The sequence below is a fragment of the Pseudonaja textilis genome, chromosome 2, assembly GCF_049901715.1.
Source record: "Pseudonaja textilis isolate UNSWEBS1 chromosome 2, rPseTex1.2, whole genome shotgun sequence".
NCBI lineage: Eukaryota > Metazoa > Chordata > Lepidosauria > Squamata > Elapidae > Pseudonaja > Pseudonaja textilis.
This window is the reverse complement of record NC_141991.1, coordinates 44050664-44068257: the sequence shown is the minus strand read 5'-3', so window position 1 is coordinate 44068257 and position 17594 is coordinate 44050664. Positions and strand designations below refer to the sequence as shown.

Sequence of the window (17594 nt, the reverse complement as noted above, 5' to 3'; positions counted from 1 at the left end):
AAAACTTACAAGGCCATCACACAGCCCATTATACCAACATCAACTCCATCAACCAATCAAGAGGCAGCAGCCCAGCCAACCAGCCCAGCACACCAGCCCCCACCAGTATTTACAGAGAGATGGCGGCTCCGATCACACACTGCTTGCACTGGCACAAAGCCGAAAGCACCAGCCTGAGGATGGCAAGTGGGACCCCGCCGAAACATCGCCAAGGTACTCTTAATCTTACACAGGAAAAGGCCCGAACACACCTAGACCTACATAGATGGATGGATAGATAGATAGATAGATAGATAGATCTATAGATCTATAGATGATATATAGATATATAGTATTCAGCTTTGTTTGGGTATTTTCCCACGTCATTATAGTTGTGCTTTTAAAGTTGTAGCAACGTTTCGGCAGAATCTCTAAAGTTGCTACAACTTTAAAAGCACAACTATCATGACGTGGGAAAATACCCGAACAAAGCTGAATACCATACATGTAAGTACCCGTGTAAGTATATATATATACATGTAAGTATATATATTCATATATTCATATATATATATATATATATATATATATATATATATATATATATATATATATATATGAATCCATTTTCTTTTAGCTTTTTTATATACCAAGCATGATAATATGTACCTTCCTATTATTCATATTTCCAACATACATTTTAGATGACTTTATAGATTTGAGATTTCTCTGGCACAATGTACCACAGATACATCATTTTATAAAAATTCTTTTTATAATGATCCACCTGTATATTATAACCAAAATCCTTAGTCTACTTTATCATTCATTTTTTAACTTGTTCTTACTCTGTTTCAAATTTCAGCAAAAGTTTATCCATTTATCAATTACATGTTCATTGTGGGTGCACAATTGCACTTCAAATTCTATCTCACTTTGCTCTATACCATGAGTCTTTCTCTATTTTGAATCTTTTTGATAACTCTAAAGGGGAATGACTTGACTCTTCTATTAATTTTTCTCTTGATTTAATCTCATATTCCCATTGACGACTTCCAATAATTCCTGATATGTTATCTATTTGTCTCTACCTGCCTTTCTCTTCCGTGGAATGCTTCTTGTACTGAGAACCAGAGGGGTGTTTCAAGGCCACTCTGGGTTTATTATTTGTTCCCTATTCTCAATATGGAATATCTACTACCATGATTTTTAAAATTTATCTACTAACAAAATGATTTTAATTTTATCATACTATAAATATCCTTGCCATCTGGGGTTGTGACCTTCTAACTTAAAAGTCTCTTCACACCAATATCCATTCTTTCATCCAAACCATCTCCAAAATACAATTACAATCCGGTAAATCCTGCCTCTTTCTTTTGCATCCTGTAATGCCTTATATTTAACTTGTAGTTTCTTATGTAAATTAAAAGGTTAATTTGCTGGATATAGTTGTCTTTCCTGGAGGATTTTTTTTATTCATCCTTTTAGTCTCATCCAAAATTATTTGCATATTCTCTTTAAGTTCATTATTAAGTTATATTAAGAATCCTCTTATAGACCTTCACTTCCATCCCAAATGATTCTTACTTCTGTGCCTTTATTATTTTCAAAAAAATCTTTTAGCTCCTTTTAGCAATATTCCACTATTATTTCCTTTTGTAACCACATTTCATTCATTTCATTTCATGCAACCCCCCTCTCTTTGCCTCCCTCCCTCTCATTCTCCTGTAACGTTTGAACCTGGACTCATCTCAGAGATACATTTGCTAGCAGATTTAGGACTGATTCAAATGATATTTTCTGTGTGTGCAAAGCATATTTCATTTGTAGGATTTGCTGCCCAAGAGATCCTGATGGCCACCACAATTACTTTAAAAGTAGGCTAGAAAAAGGGAAAGAAAGGATAGCCTTTCAAATGTTGTTGGCTATTAGAATGTTTGAGTCTGAAAGGATCACAAAACAACAAATGTAAGATCACCAAGGAGAAGCAGGTATTTTTATATTTTGCCTAGAAGCTGCCAAGAAGATAAGAACAATCTGGTTAGATCAGCCCAAAATCTACAGTACATAGTTTAGCATTTTGTTCCTAGTCAATTTATATAGAAGCACAAAAGCAGGAAAACTCAAATGAGAACAGTTCCCCACCACCAATTTTTCTCTTAATACCAGACTTTTATTTCCCAAAAAGTTTTATTTTTAACAACAAACATAAACATAAACATAAAACAACAAATAAAACCATCTTTCAATCGTAGTGTGTCAGTTGGTACATATTTCTTGTGCACAATATCTATGGTCTTTTCCTCTTAAATCTACATTCATATTGCATTAATCAACTTTCCATATAATATTATATTATTATTACATCATTGTTAGACTTTAATTTCAAATCCATATTATCCTTTAGAGCAAATCTCAGTTCTTAATTTTAATTCATATTATAATTAATTCCAAAATAATCAATTGTAACACATCATTGCTGTTATATTATACTTCAATTTCCTACTTTTTCATCTAACCATTAGTAAAATAAATCCCATATTTTATAGTACTCTTTTTCTTCTTGCTCTCTAATTGCTAATGTTAATCGACTCATTTCTGCACATTCCATTATTTTCTTTATCACCTCCTCCTCTATTGGAATTTTCTAATTTTTCCAATTTTGAGCAAATACAATTCTAGCTGCAGTTAAAACATTAATAATCAAGTATGTCAATTCTCTGTTGTAAAATTTTGGTAAAATTCCCAATAAAAATGTCTCTGGTTTCTTAATACCAGATTTTTAAATGCCTTATTCAGCAAACCATTATTAAGTAGATCATGGCTTGGTGTAATATGATTTATAGTAACCTCTGGTTTAACGAATTTTGGATTACACACTGTTTCAAGACGAGGTTCCCATTTTTGAGAGACATCTTGAGTGTGATATTTTTAACTGAAAAAGATTAGAATAAAGATCTGGGAGAAGCTAGGACAAAAACTAAATTTATCATAAATTAGCAAATCAAAAATTATTCTCCTGGTATCTGACAATTACCTGATTTTATCACAATTTACTAACAATGTTTGCAGGAGACTGGAAACTATGTACAACCTCACAAACTGTGTACCCCAGCTTAGTAAAACCATCTACAAGTAAAAAAGGGATGTATACAAACGTTTCCATGATTCCTCACTTGCTAGTCTAGAATAGAATACTTTATCGGCCAAGTGTGACTGGACACACAAGGAATTTGTCTTGGTATAAATACTCTCAGTATACATAAAGAAAAGGTACATTTGTTAAAAATCAAGAATCATAATGTACAACACTTAATGATAGTCATAGGGTACAATCAAATCATACTAGGAAACAGTCAATATAAATCGTAAGGATACAAGCAACAAAGTTATAGTCCTACAATCACAAATGGGAGGGGATGGGTGATAGGGAGTGATGAGAAGATTAATAATAATAGTAGTGCAGACTTTGTAAATAGTTGAACAGTGTTGAGGGAAGTATTTGTTTAGCAGAGTGATGGCTTTCAGGGAAAAACTGTTCTTATGTCTAGTTGTTCTGGTGTGCAGTGCTCTATAGCGTCGTTTTGAGGGAAGGAGTTGAAACAGTTTATGTCTGGGATGTGAGGGGTCTGTAAATACTTTCACAGCCCTCTTTTTGACTCATGCAGTATACAGGTCCTCAATTGAAGGCAGGTGGGTAGTAATTGTTTTTTCTGCAGTCCTAATTATCCTCTGAAGTCTGTGTTTGTCCTGTTGGGTTGCAGAACCAAACCAGACAGTTATAGAGGTGCAGATATAGACTCAATAATTCCTCTGTAGAACTGTATCAGCAGCTCCTTGGGCAGTTTGAGCTTTCTGAGTTGGCACAGAAAGAACATTCTTTGTTGTGTTTTTTTGATGGTGTTTTTGATGTTAGGTGTCCATTTTAGGTCATGTGATATAGCAGAACCTACAAATTTGAAGGTCTCCACTGTTGACACTGTGTTGTCTAGTATTGTAAGAGGTGGTACTAAGGGAGGGTTTCTTCTAAAGTCTACCACCATTTCTATGGTTTTGAGTGTGTTCAGTTCCAGATTGTTCCGGTTACGCCACGAGGCAAGTTGTATAACCTCCTGTCTGTATCTATATTCATGGTTGTCTCGAATGAGACCAATCACTGTTGTGTCATCAGAAAGGTCAGTATTTTAACAGATGGCTAGTGTGAGATGCAGTCATTTGTATATAGGGAGAAGTGGAGATAGCACACAGCCTTGGGGGCCCCCTGTGCTGATTGTACAGGTATCGGATGTGATTCCGCCTAGCTTCACCAGCTGCTTCCTGTCTGTTAGGAAGCTTATGATCCACTTACAAGTGTGTTCAGGTACCGCTAGTTGGTTTAATTTACTTAGAAGAGTGTCTGGAATGATGATATTGAATGCTGAACTGAAGTCTACAAAGAAGACCCTTGCGCAGGTATTTGGAGATTCAAGGTGTTGTAGGATGTAATGCAGAGCCATGTTAACCGCATCATCTGTCTATCTATTTGCTTGGTATGCAAACTGCATGGGATCTAACAGCGGATCTGTGATGATTTTCAGGTGGGAGAGCACAAGACTTTCAAAGATTTTCATAACTACAGATGTTAGAGCAACTGGTCTGTAGTCATTCAGTTCCTTGATGGAGAGCTTCTTTGGCACTGGGATGATGGTAGAACATTTGAAGCAGGAAGGAACATAGCACATCTCTAGTGATCTATTGAAGATCTGGGTGAATATGGGGGCCAATTGGTCAGCACAGACTATTAAGCAAGGAGTTATCTTGTCCGGCCCTGGTGCTTTTCCTGGCTTCTGTCTGTGTAATAGATCTTGCACTTCTTTTTCTGTGATCACCAGAGATTGTGAACCCAATGGATTGGGGCCAATTGTAGGAGGGTTGGCTGTTTTTGATGTGTTTGAGATGTGGGTTGTGGAGATAGGTGGCTGTAGTTTCTTTTCAAACCTGCAGTAAAACATACAAGAACATTATTGAGAAAACTTCCCAAAGAAGAGAATGTTCATGTCTGTTGCTTGCTAAATGTTTCAGTGTCCCAACTATGAGATATCTATGGAATTGGCAGTGTTGGAAGCAGCATTTTAGGGGTTCTATTATAAATCAACCTGGTTTAGTAATTTCTATGGGCAGTATCTCTACAGGGTTTGAGGTAGATTTTCTCAGTCTTACTTATAGGCCTCCAGAGATTGAGCCATGAGCGCATTCATTAAGCTAGAAATCTCTTCCTGCTGCTGGCCTTCCAGATATTGTTCAACTTCAGTTTGCACCAGCTATAGCCAGCATAGCAATGGTGATGGATGAGCATCAGCTGCCCATCCATGCTTTAGAGAATCAAAGGAAACGTAATTAATTAGTTATTACTTAGTCCTGTTAAGCTGCTGTCTTTGAAATCCAAAAATTTTATTAGCTTACAGTCCAGGGACAATTTAACTAGATGCCTGGTGTATCTGTGCGCACACACACACACACACACACACACACACACACACACACACACACAGTTCAAACCGAAAGCTACTGTGGTAAGAAGGAAAGGATTATCATTACCAATATTGTAAGGAGTAAGGCAGAGGTGTTCAATTATTACACTAAGCAGAGTCCATCAAACAGTACCTAGTGCAATCCTTTGAGTGCTACCTTTGTAACCTTAGGCTAAACTCTTTGTAAAACCAGAAATAATTAATGTGCTGGGCCCATTTCCAAGGCAGATGAATCTTTATGTTGACCTGTAAACAATTGCAGTTTGAATTAAACAATAACTATTGATAGCTTAGAATAATGATTTGAGAAAGCTGCTTATACTTACCCATGGAAACAACTCCCTTGAGTCAAATCAATTAACTGGAAATTCCTAAGTTAAAAAAATATGGTTTTTTTCAAAAAACAATTTGAGAATGATTAGTGACCTGCTTTCACCACAGAAGTGTGCCAATGTGTGGTCTTTGGAAAAATATTCATGTGGTGCAAATGCTTTTAATCAGGGTCTTTTCAACTAAAAGCTTTCTTTTTGTGATAACTGAGGGCGCAGTACTGTTAAAGTTGGCCTGGTAATAAGGTAATTCCTACAGTGAAGTTCATTTTTGTTTAATATTTCCACATTGACTCCAATTTTTCTCCCACCTTTCCATTGCAATAAAGAGAGAAAAAGGAAGACCAGGGAAAGGTTTTTTTTTTGGGGGGGGGGGGGCACCCAGACATTTCCTCCTCAATTAAATTTGTTCGTTCAGTTCCTGGTTGGTGATAATTTCAATTATTCTTTTTGGCTGAAGTGCCTCAAGTACTAAATTGGATATTATTGTATATTTGTTTTCATCTTTTTTCACAACAGTTGGGTTATTTGGAGATATTTTTCTTATAGTGTTGAAAAGAATCTTGTTATATATTTTATCCCTTTTCATCAGAGTTTTCAAATATTTGGAAGTCAATATGCAGATAAAATACCCAGTAAAATAATAAAAATGAAAAGTCACTATCCAATTAGTTTATCATAGTAACAAATAAGTTAATTTAATGTGCATCAATATGATTTAATTTAATTGTATACAGAAATATATTAGCATTTTGATGGCTCTGATAAAAAGACATCATTGAACTGGAGGTATGTAGCTAAGGGACTTCATTTAACAAATGCTAATCTAATGTTTAAATATATTCTACATGTTCTAAATAATAAAAAGAGATAAACAAGGTTTCTCAATCAAAATTCCATTTTGTTTTTAATTTTATTTTTTTCATCACATTTGATAGATGTGGAAGTCAAACTGAAAGATGGTCTCTCTCTCTCTCTCTCTCTCTCTCTCTCTCTCTCTCTGTGTGTGTGTGTGTGTGTGTGTATAATATAAATATAAAAATATACAAGCAAATTGAAGGAGCCCCTATGGGATCACCACTGTCACCTGTCATTGCAAACCTGTTCATGGAACAATTTGAATCCAGTGCCTTGGCTAATGCCACCCACAAACCCAAACTATGGTTAAGATACATCAATGACACATTTGTGATTTGGCCCCATGGAAAAGAAAACCTAAACAATTTCCTAACACACTTAAACAGCACACACCCCCAAATCAAGTTCACCATGGAAATGGAAACAAACAAACTACCATTCCTAGAGGTACTAATCTACAAAAAAACAGATGGCACACTAGGACACACCGTATACCAGAAGAAAACACACACCAACTGCTACCTCAACGCCCAATCCCACCACCACCCAGCACAGATAAACTCCGTGGCCAAAACACTAATCGCCAGAACCAAATGCCTGGCAGACAAGACACACATAAAGACTGAACTATGCACCCTGACTAAAGTACTGACAGCCAACGGCTTCCACAAAAGCAAAATCACTGCCTTGATCCACAAAAACACACTGAGACATAATGGAGACCTAGAAGATGAACAGACCTATGGAACAACTGTCCTGCCCTACATAAGAGGTACTACAGACAAAATCAGTAAGATACTACACAGGCATCACATCAAGACTGCCTTCAAAACAGACAGAAAAATAGCAGCCATCCTTAGAAACCCCAAAGATAAAATTGACCTGGAAAACCAAGGCATATATGAAGTCCCCTGTGCATCATGCCCGGCCACATACATTGGACAGACCAATAGAACAATAAGGACCCACCTGGATGAACACAAAAATGCAGTCAAAAAGCTGGAACACGTGTCCTCACTAGTCCAACACATGAAAGCCACAGGTCATAGCATCAACTTCAATGGCACAAAAACCCTAGCCACTATATAGAAAACCCCAGCCACAGAATTATCAGAGAAGTCACAGAGATTGAAAAAAGACCTGAAAGCATGAATAGAAGAGATGATTCACCAGACTGTCAATTATTTGGAAGCCTGCACTCACAAACAAAAAAAATCTCCACACCACTAGCCAGGCAAACACCTGGGCACAAACAGATCCCCCCTGATACCTCCAGCTCAAACACACCCCAACCAGGCACCCAGATGAAACCTAGCTTCCTAACAAATGATAGCCGTCCATTTACTCAGAGCCAAGCTGCACTAAAAGCCTCCAATACAGGAATACAATGTTGCCAGCCAATCAAGACACAAAAAAGCCACAAAACAGACAGAAGATATTAGAAACACCAATCAAGCAGAACACAGCAAACTTCAATACCAATAAAAAACAGACCAAGACTCCCAACCAATCAGGATGAAGAAAAAACCATTCTGGCACAGGAGTAGGCTAGCCCCAAATTTAAAACTGAAACAACTGTAAAAGTCTGACTCACAGATGAACACAATACAGAAGCCTGATGACAGCAGATGAGATTCTGCCGAAACGTTGCTACAACTTTAAAAGCACAACTATAATGATGTGGGAAAACACCCCGAACAAAACTGAATACCATTCATGTAAGTGCCCGTGAAAACTTACGAAAATATATAGAGAGATATAGATAGATAGATAGATAGATAGATAGATCCTTTTTCCTTGCATAATTTAAGCCTTCCAGAGTCTTAATGCCTAACATAATTACATTCTACTTGAGCCTTTTATAATAAAGCAAATCCAAACCCCCAACAGTAAATTATGCTGTTAGAATTGGGCACTATCTTAGAGCCCTCTGGATAGAAAACAATAATGGGGCCAAGCAATGGCCCAAGGTTGGCCAGCATATTTATTGAAACACAGAGATACATATAAGGATTAGGCCAAATAATCTTACCTGAAGAAAGCCTGTTTGGTGTAGTAGTTAAGGCATCAAGGTAGAAGCTATTCTAGTCCCACCTTAGGCATGAAGCCAGCTGGGTGACTTTGGGTCAGTCACTCCGTCACTCAGTCTCAGACTGAGGAAGAGAAGACAATACAAAACCACTTCTGTAATCTTGCCAGGATAACTGCAGGGAATTGTCAAGACAGTCGCCAGGAATAATACAGTAATAATAATAAAAAAAACTTGACTCAGAGGCACAGAAAAAAAAACATCTTACCTTATTACTCATTACTGCATTTATACTCCATCTTTCCTCTGGGTATTGAAATTGCCCACTCTCTTACCATCTTTTCCCACAATCTCCACCTGAGGGGTAGGCTATGCTAAAAGAGGGTAACTCTTTACTTGGCCCAAGTTATGTGACTGAGGGGGATTTAAAAATTGTTTCTCCCTAGTCCTAGTTCTCCACCAGAACCAGTGATGGCTACCCTTTTCCATGTTGTGTGCCAAAAGTGCGCTCACGGGCCTGCACCCATGATGCAGTGCGACTCCCCCCTCCCCCTACATGCATACCCCCCCACACGGCATGCCTCTGTACATGCACACACATATTCCACATGCACATCTCCCCCCACGCATGCATGGCAGATACCCAACAATCAGTTGGCTGGCAGTGGGGGGTGCGCACATGCGCAGTGGGACTCTTCCAGACAACCTCTCACGTGGCGGCAGAAGTGGTTCTGTGTGCCACTTCCAGCACGCGTGCCATAAGTTCACCATCACGGCCCTACATCATACTCTTCGCACAGAATTCAAGCCATATTTTATTGTATAAGAGCTCACTGAGGTAACAATCAATATACTCTCGTGAGGATTTTTAAAAATATGGGCTTAAACATGGATCTTAAGGTTCATATTAGAATATTATAGCACTGTTAATTACTTTTGTTTAATAAAACAAAGACTATTAATATTCTGCATCACCCAAGAATGATCATAATTATTACTACTTTACTAGTCAGCTCATTATGTGCTGCCAATTTTAAAACATATTATCTTGTACACATTTGTTGCCCAGTGTTAACTTTTATATATATAAAAGTGTGTGTGTGTGCCCTCTTTTATTTCAATACAGACTTCATGGTAGAATTTGTTAGTTTATGGGATATTTCAGAGGGCTCAAGAGCCTAATGTTTTAGATAAGAGTTGAAGTCAAGGGTTTGTCCCTTTCTTCTACTGGATTCAGTTATAGCCCTACAATGCATTCATATTTGAGGGAACGTCCCAGATCATAAAGTTGAGATTTTATTTTGGTTCTTCCTAATAAACTGGGTTGTATTGCTTTACTTTCTGCAATAGCCATCTCCCAATGAGAAATTCTTTCAGCTTAGTCTACCTGCATCATGATTGTGAAGAGCATGACTACAGTACCATTGAATTGATGGATGCACTATTCACTTATTGTTCAAGTTATGTGGAAGGTTGCTCACCAACGTTCATGAGATTCATTGTCTCTCTGCATCAAGCTAACCTGGTAAAATCAGTTATTATGAAACATCCAAGTCATAGTTCTTTCTGTCCATGAACATCTATGAACCTTGTGGAGCAAAGGAAATTCAAAGTCTCAGTCTTTCTTCTTGTAGTTCAATGACTCACCACATGGGGCAGATCCCTGGAGCTGTTGACAGTATTGACACTATTTCTGCCCACCATCGTTTGGGCAGTGGGAGCATTCCTTGCTTGCACTGTTCAATGAATGTTTTGCCCCCAAACAGAAGTTTGCGAAACTGTAATGTAGTTACAGGACAAGAGTGCCTTCCACCCCATATTTTCTGATCTTGATTTCAGCTTCAACTTTCTCAGGATCACATGCTCCAAACCAACCGAATACCTTTGAAACTGAACTCTAAAGAATTGGGCATGGGCACCTGGTTGTGGAATACTTGTTCTTCTCAAAGGACACATCTATACTCATTCTGTAAATCACATACACAATGCTAACAGGGTTAACAGATGTCTCCTATTTCACTGATTGATGAACCACAAGGACTGATGGCAAAGAGAGAATCCAAACAAGGATTTTGATTTGTTTATTTGCATCCTATCTTATTATTTTTATAAATAACATGAGGAGGCAAACGTAACCAACACACCCTCCTCCTCCTGTTTTACCCACAACAGCAACAGTGAGGTGGATTGGACTAAGAGTGTGTGACTGGCCCAAAGTCACCCAGCTGGCTTTCGTGGCTAAGCTGGAACATAAACACACAGTCTCCTGCTTTTTAGCTTGGTGCTATAACCACTAGACCAACTGGCCCTCAGATTTTCATGTGAAATGAGATATGGTAAATTTCATGCCTATAGGCACCTCATCCTCTGACCCATTCAGGCTTTTGAGTGGACTAGAGTTGTTGTGTTCATAAAAGATTTTAGTTGATCGGATATTAATGACAATTTCACAAATTGTAGAACCGACTTTGGTATTGAAAACATTCACCGGGGCTGAATGCTGCAGTGGGTCTACATTCCAGGTGAAACCTGTGACTCTAAATTCCTTTTTCGTATTGCTGTTACAGAGAGCCAGTTTGGTGCAAGGCACCAGTCTAGAACAGGGGTCTCCAACCTGGGAGTTGAAGTCCACAAGTCTTAAAATTTGCTAAGGTTGGAGACCCCAAGTCTAGAAAATGGGAGAACGTGAATTCTATTCCCACCCTTAGGTATGAAGCCAGTTTGGGTGATCTTGGGCCAGTCACTCAGTCTCAACCCTAGGAAGAAGGCAGCAATGGCAAACCACTTCCAAAGAACCTCACCAAGAAAAAAAAATACTGTAGTGACTTATCCAGGCAGTCTCCAGGAGTAAGACTAACTCAAGGCATCAGAATAGTAAATACTAATAACACATGCTATCAATAGGTTAAATGTTGCCTGTGATTGTTCTGCCTTTCAACGAACAGCCTTCCTAACCAGCCTTTCAATCTTACAACAACTACCCGAAGAGATAGCATTGGCAAAGAAGTAGCCTTTTGCCAAATAGATTAGAAAGCAGCAATAACCGAAACGCTGAGCATTCTTTTACGGTCCAGCTGTCCACTCATGTGACCAAGCCAGAAAGAAGAGTACAGTATTGAAAGCTGGGGTAAACATTGGAAGGTGAGTTACAGGCATTGTAAACAACGCGAAGGAGCAACCCTGGATTTACAGGCACCCGCACCCTTTCTTATTCCGTGCTAAATAAACATCGCGATTCTTTTCGGGCCGGGTCGAGTCGAGCGGAAAGCAGAAAAGGAGGACGAAAAGCCTCCAGCAAGGCTAGACCAGAGACGCCATCTCGTGCCAAGGGCCTCGTGCTTCCAACTCTTCCCCTCCGCGGTGGAGTCAAGAGGTCGGGCGAAGTCGCGTTCCTGTCTCACTCGCAGAAGAAAGAAAGTCCCTTCTGAGCTCCCTAATCCTCCCCCGCCCTCCCTTTGCTTAATGAGGACGAGGGGAAAGTTTCCCGCCTCCTGGCACATGCTGGAAAGCCTTTGGCTCCCCTTTCCCGCTTCCCGACGGCGGCGGGGGCTTAGCCAGGCAGTTGTTCCCACCTCCTCGTGCCTGGCAGCCCCTCTCCGCTCCTCGCAGCTCTCCGGGCCGCCTGCCAGCCGAGGCTTCCCGCCCTCCCTGCGTGCCTGTGTCTCCGCCGAGCTGAGGGAAACTGGCCCCTCCTTTTACCCACGTCGACCCCTCCCTCTCTGCCTCCTCCCCTCCACCCGCCACTCCCCCCGCCAAAGCTGAAGCGGAGCTGGTGTTTTTCCACTCACCAGGATGGGTGATGCTCAGCGCTCGCTCACTAGAGAACAGACACGAGAGGTCAGGAAGAAAGCGCTTATAAATTACCGTTTCTTCCTCCCCATTGCTGTTAGTCTGCCTTGCCGCTCACGCCGAAGCACATAAGGACGGAGGCAGAAACTGCCAAGACGCTGGACAGCTACCTGGACAGAAAAGAGCAGCTGCTATAGGTACCCAAGGCGGGTTTTCGGTCTTTTGGAAGGGGAGAGAAAGCGAGCCCGACCACCGTCGCGTCGCCTTCTCGCTCTTCTTTCGGGCAACCAGGAACAAAGCAAGGCATGTGAGACGACCCCTTCCCCCCCCCCACTACCTCATGTCTTTGTTATTTTCTCCTGTCCAGCACCAGAAGTGGGGGGAAACAAACCTCCATCAGGGAATGGTGCTTCTTCCCCACCCCACCCTTCTTTGTGCCGGGTTCCCAAAACGAGCCTTCCCTCCATTGCCCGCCTTTGCTTCCTCGCGCCTGTCTTTCGCTCCGCACTTTCCCCGCGCCTTGTCTCCGAGCGATTTCCCCCTTTTTCTCCCCCTTTATTAGAGCATGGCGGTTGCCTTTTGTCTGCGTTTGATAAAATGTGCGGGCACGAACACCTTTCTGGTGAAGCCGAGGGCTTTTTTCCACCCTCTCGGCTGGGTTCTTTCCTCATCGTCCCCGGCGGTCAACCTTCGCTACCTTACGTGCACTTTGGAATAATACACAGAGAGAGAGAGAGAGAGAGAGAGAGATCTACAGGGAGGGTTGAAGTGGCATTAGCCACTTGTGTGGCAACGTTTTCCGTCTGATTTTTGTCGTTCGTGCGGTGTGGAGGGCTTTTCTCCCCTCTGTCCTCTCTTCCTCCTCCCTTTACATCTGCGAGTAAGTACTCGCCTCTTCCCCTCCGTTGTCCTCCCCGTGCTTCTTCCTCCGCGCGACGTGCGATTGAATTCTATCGAAGCACGCGGGCTCGCCTTAAAAACGCGCGCGCGCGCGCGCACACACACACACACACACTCACACACAAAAAGCGAGGCAACAGACGGCAATTAGAAAATTCGAACGCGAGCATTTGTTACCGCCGCGGCTGCCGGCGCATCTTTTAATAGCTCTCTTGCGATTTCGTTCATTCATTATTATTATTTTTTTCTGGAGAGGAGAAGCACCCCAAAGAACCACCCTGGGTATTCTTAGAAACTTTGCTGGCATGAACTGAATCTTGGACGTGCTTCGGGGTAAATAAAAGTGATCCTGAATTTGCCTCGTTTGTTCTGGAATCAGAAGCCAGCCTTCCCAAGGGGGTGAAATACTCGTTCGTATTTAACCAGGTTAACGAAAGGGAAGTGGGCCGACTTTTCGAAAGGGCATCGTCTAAATTTCCGTATTAAGAACCTAAAGAGGAAGCAGCTTTCGCATGTCTGGCTTGGATCGGCAGATGGCATATTGGGCACGTTGTCGTTTTTCCTCTTTATACCTTTTGCTTAACTGGAGATCATTACCTATCGAACTCATTTTTGGAATAACGAAAACAAAAACTGGAGTTAATGGTCGAGAATGTTTGGGTTTTTTAAAAAAATGTATTACTGTTGTAGTAATACTATACCCTTGGGAAGAAAACTCAGTAGAACTTCCAAATCATTACTTTTGAGATTGCTGGGGTTTTTTGCATATCAAAATAAAATAAAAAAGGTGAGGTAGGTGTGTCATTGAAAAAAAAAAAAGCCGTTTTGCTGATAATGGCTTTTGTAATCTGGAATTGTGGCTTGCTAACATTCTGTAATCTTTTAAAATGGTGTTTCACATGAACCAGGTTACACACACACACACACACACACACACACGCACACGCACAGTCTCATGTATAATGTTTAATTTTAGGGGGGAAACCCTACACATTATTCTAGGTCAAATCTTTGTGTCCTTGGGACATGGCCGTGTGTGTGTATATATAGCTTTGTATTTGCATTTGAGTGGGTAAAATTATCCCTATAGAAGAACTCAAAGGAGCGTTGGAAATGTTTATCTGTAGACATTGCTTGGAGGTTTGATATATTACAACAGAAAAAAATATGTTTACATCATATTTGAGATGAGAGGGTCATATGCTATGATAACACTGTCACTTGCTTAAGTGCTAAAAGTGAAAGCGTCGTTAATATTAGCAGCAGTAAACACATTTTGTCTGCTTTCCGTATTTGATTATTCTTTTATCTGCCTAAAATATTGCTTAAAAAAAAACTTGGCTGTCTCTTCAAGTTTTCCATGACTCTTCCAGTCATAATCTATTCTGGCCCCCAAGGTCTCCCTTTTTCATTTTCCTTTATCACCTTCTTCTGCTGTAATTTATCACTCAGAAGTGATATTTATCAGCCTTCAAAATCCCCTCTAATATTTGACATCCTATCCTGTAGGGGGCAGCAGTATGAATAAGGCAAAGATATTGTAATATTTTACTACCGTACAATAACACACAGAAAGAATAAAGAAAAATATTTTGTGTGTTGATCCTGAAATATATCATGGCATGTTCTAGTAAGGCACTTAAGATAAATCTAGCTTGTTTTATGGATTTGTTTTATGGATGCAAATGCATGTGTTTTAGAGTTGGCATAATGAACATTATATTTATGCACTCCTGGAATGGAGATTTAGGAAGTAAACAAATTATCAGAAATACTAGTTTATGAGTTGATCATGAGTTTGGTATTCATGATGAATTTTTAAAAATATACTTAAGGGTAACATATTTTTGTCCCACTCTTATGTTAGAATAGAATATATCCATTTTTAGCTCACTCCTCCTCTTTTTTATGTAGGAGAAGAATGATCTTGAAGTAGGAGTGGCTAAATAATATGGTTTTAATAATAGCATCTCTGAACATAACTAACCTAATGTTCAGGGCAAAGTTCACTATGCAGAGAAACTGTATGATTTGATATTTTCACTTTTAGTGGAGTTTCATATTTATTAAAATGAAGTTGGAAAGATTATCAGTGGGATCAGAAAAGGAGTATAGCAGAATTAGATGTTTATCCCTTTCCTGTCATACCATTCTTCATTATATAAGGTGTTGAAGTTTGCCCTTTGGGTAGTTGTCAGAGCAAAGTATGCAAATACTTTAATGACAATTTTCTTCCTCTTTATAAGGCAGTTAAAAGTGTCATAATGTTAGGTAAAATACTAAGATGCACTTTGTTTCATGCTCAGCAATATTGTAAAGCTTAGTACTTATGCCACAGCTTGCCTGAGTAATGAGAATTTGTAGCACTTTTGAATAGGAGCTTGTTGGAATAGCTATTGAATGTAACTAAAGCCATTTCAGACTAGCATTTTCTATATTGTGTGTCTGCTGCTAGGTTATTGGCAGAATCATTCTTAGGCACTGGAAGTAGGGTATATTTCAATGAATATGCCACAATTATCTTCTACCATTTCACTCTGTTTGTGTTTGTGGGATACAGTTGAAGTTGGAGTTAAGTGCAACTAAAGTACACTAAGCTAAGAGGGCTTGTTTAGAACAGTCCTGTGTCAATTTTAAACTTGACTAAACACAATCATATACACACATGGCTATTAGATCATTCTAGTCTGAAAATCTTATAGGTTAATTGGATTTAAAGAAATTAGAATTATTTTCTTCTTCTGTAACACATCATTACCCTTATTTGTCTATTAAAATAGTCCATATTCAAAGGATATCCATGACTTTTATCCTCTGTGTATGGCATACTACCTTTTGAAAACAGGTGGCCAGTCCAGTTAAGATAGAATATTCTGGCTATCTTGCTGATAGGGTGTTTATAACTTTATGGTGAGTTAATTGAGCCAGATATTGCAAAATCATGTGGCACATATCTAGGATTGTATGTTTCGTTTTTGTTTTTTTAGGAAATGAACATTCAGGTATTTTGTTACTTACCCAAAATAAACACAGATTTCACATATTCTCCTGTATCTCAAATAAAAAACAACAATGAGAAAGACAGAAGAAAGGAGAGGAAGGCAGTTTTAGGAGATAAAGGGAAGTAAAAACCTAGGATCAGAGTTCAAAGCCTTAATAGCAGTAGAACTTAGACTTATATACTGCTTCACAGGGCTTTACAGCCCTCTCTAAGTAGTTTACAGAGTTAGCATATTGCCCCCCCAACGATCTGGGTCCTCATTTTATTGACCCCAGGATGCAAGGCTGAATCAACCTTGAGCGGGTGAACCATGAACTGCCAAACTGCTGGCAGCCGGTGATCAGCAGAAGTAGCCTGCAGTACTGCATTCTAACCACTGTGCTACCTTGGCTCTCTACCATAGATTAAACAAGTAGACCAGATATGAAATTTAATACATGCATCATAACTACTAACTATTATTCATTTCTTGACTGTCAGGTGAACTTATTTCTCCACACTTTTAAGTGTGAACAAATTCTCCCATTATAATGCCTTGTAAGTAAGAAAAAAAGGATTACCAAATAATTATTTCTAATTTGACTACTAATTAATAGAATCAAAGTGACTAATTGCTACTTCAAGGAATAATGAGAACTAGACTGTGTAAAGCTACTTCTGTGCTGCAAGTGCCATAAATAGGTAATAATATTTCTTGTTTTTCTACTTTAAAAAAACACTTAAAGCAACCCACTATTATGTGCTATGAAGTTGGTGTCAACTTTTAGCAACTATAGATTTTATGATGGTCTCTCCCTGGTTTGTTTCAGGTCTTCCAATGATATGCCCATCACTACTATAACTGTCCCAGGTTGGGGATAATTACCATAGAGATAATCTATCTACGGTTAGAGTTGACATCCACTTATAGCACATAATCTATCAATACAGTAAATCACAGTAAGAATGCATGGACATTCACTAGGGCAGGGCATGGCCCGGATCACGCGCTGGCCATGCCCCCACCTGGTTTAGCAAAGGGGGAAAATCCCAATACATCACATGATGAGTTTGACATCCCCGCACTAGGGGGTGGGAGAACAAGTGATGAAATGTGTATGATGACATCTAAACATAAACCACTTGACTTACACCTGTGCGTTCAGTGCCAGGTTGCTAGCACAAAAGGGCAAGATTTGTTTTATGACATCATGCAC

The 17594-nt window shown here is 39.6% G+C and overlaps 1 protein-coding gene and 1 long non-coding RNA gene across 10 annotated transcripts in view; one reads left to right on the top strand and one right to left on the bottom strand.

Annotated features, from left to right (window-relative positions):
• Window positions 1-798: 798 nt before the first annotated feature.
• Window positions 799-12372, bottom strand: LOC148126835 (uncharacterized). Of its 3 annotated transcripts, none has more exons than XR_015741618.1 (4): window positions 10356-12372; window positions 8712-8832; window positions 5819-5863; window positions 799-4959 (listed from the first exon to the last, which is right to left on the bottom strand). It is a non-coding gene; the product is annotated as an uncharacterized LOC148126835 (long non-coding RNA). The 3 variants fall into 3 exon arrangements; XR_015741619.1 differs by lacking the exon at window positions 10356-12372 and adding an exon at window positions 8977-10343; XR_015741617.1 differs by lacking the exon at window positions 10356-12372 and having other exon boundaries at window positions 800-4959; window positions 8712-10343.
• A 118-nt stretch (window positions 12373-12490) lies between these two features.
• Window positions 12491-17594, top strand: part of SLC6A6 (solute carrier family 6 member 6) — a 54815-nt gene continuing 49711 nt past the window's right edge. For 4 of the 7 annotated variants that reach the window (XM_026723046.2, XM_026723038.2, XM_026723025.2 and 1 more), the window contains exon 1: window positions 12491-12694. The gene's annotated coding sequence lies outside the window, so the exon portion shown is untranslated. Of the gene's footprint in view, window positions 12801-17594 lie in introns of all 7 variants that reach the window. The other 3 variants (XM_087923759.1, XM_087923758.1, XM_087923757.1) reach the window with 1 other exon arrangement.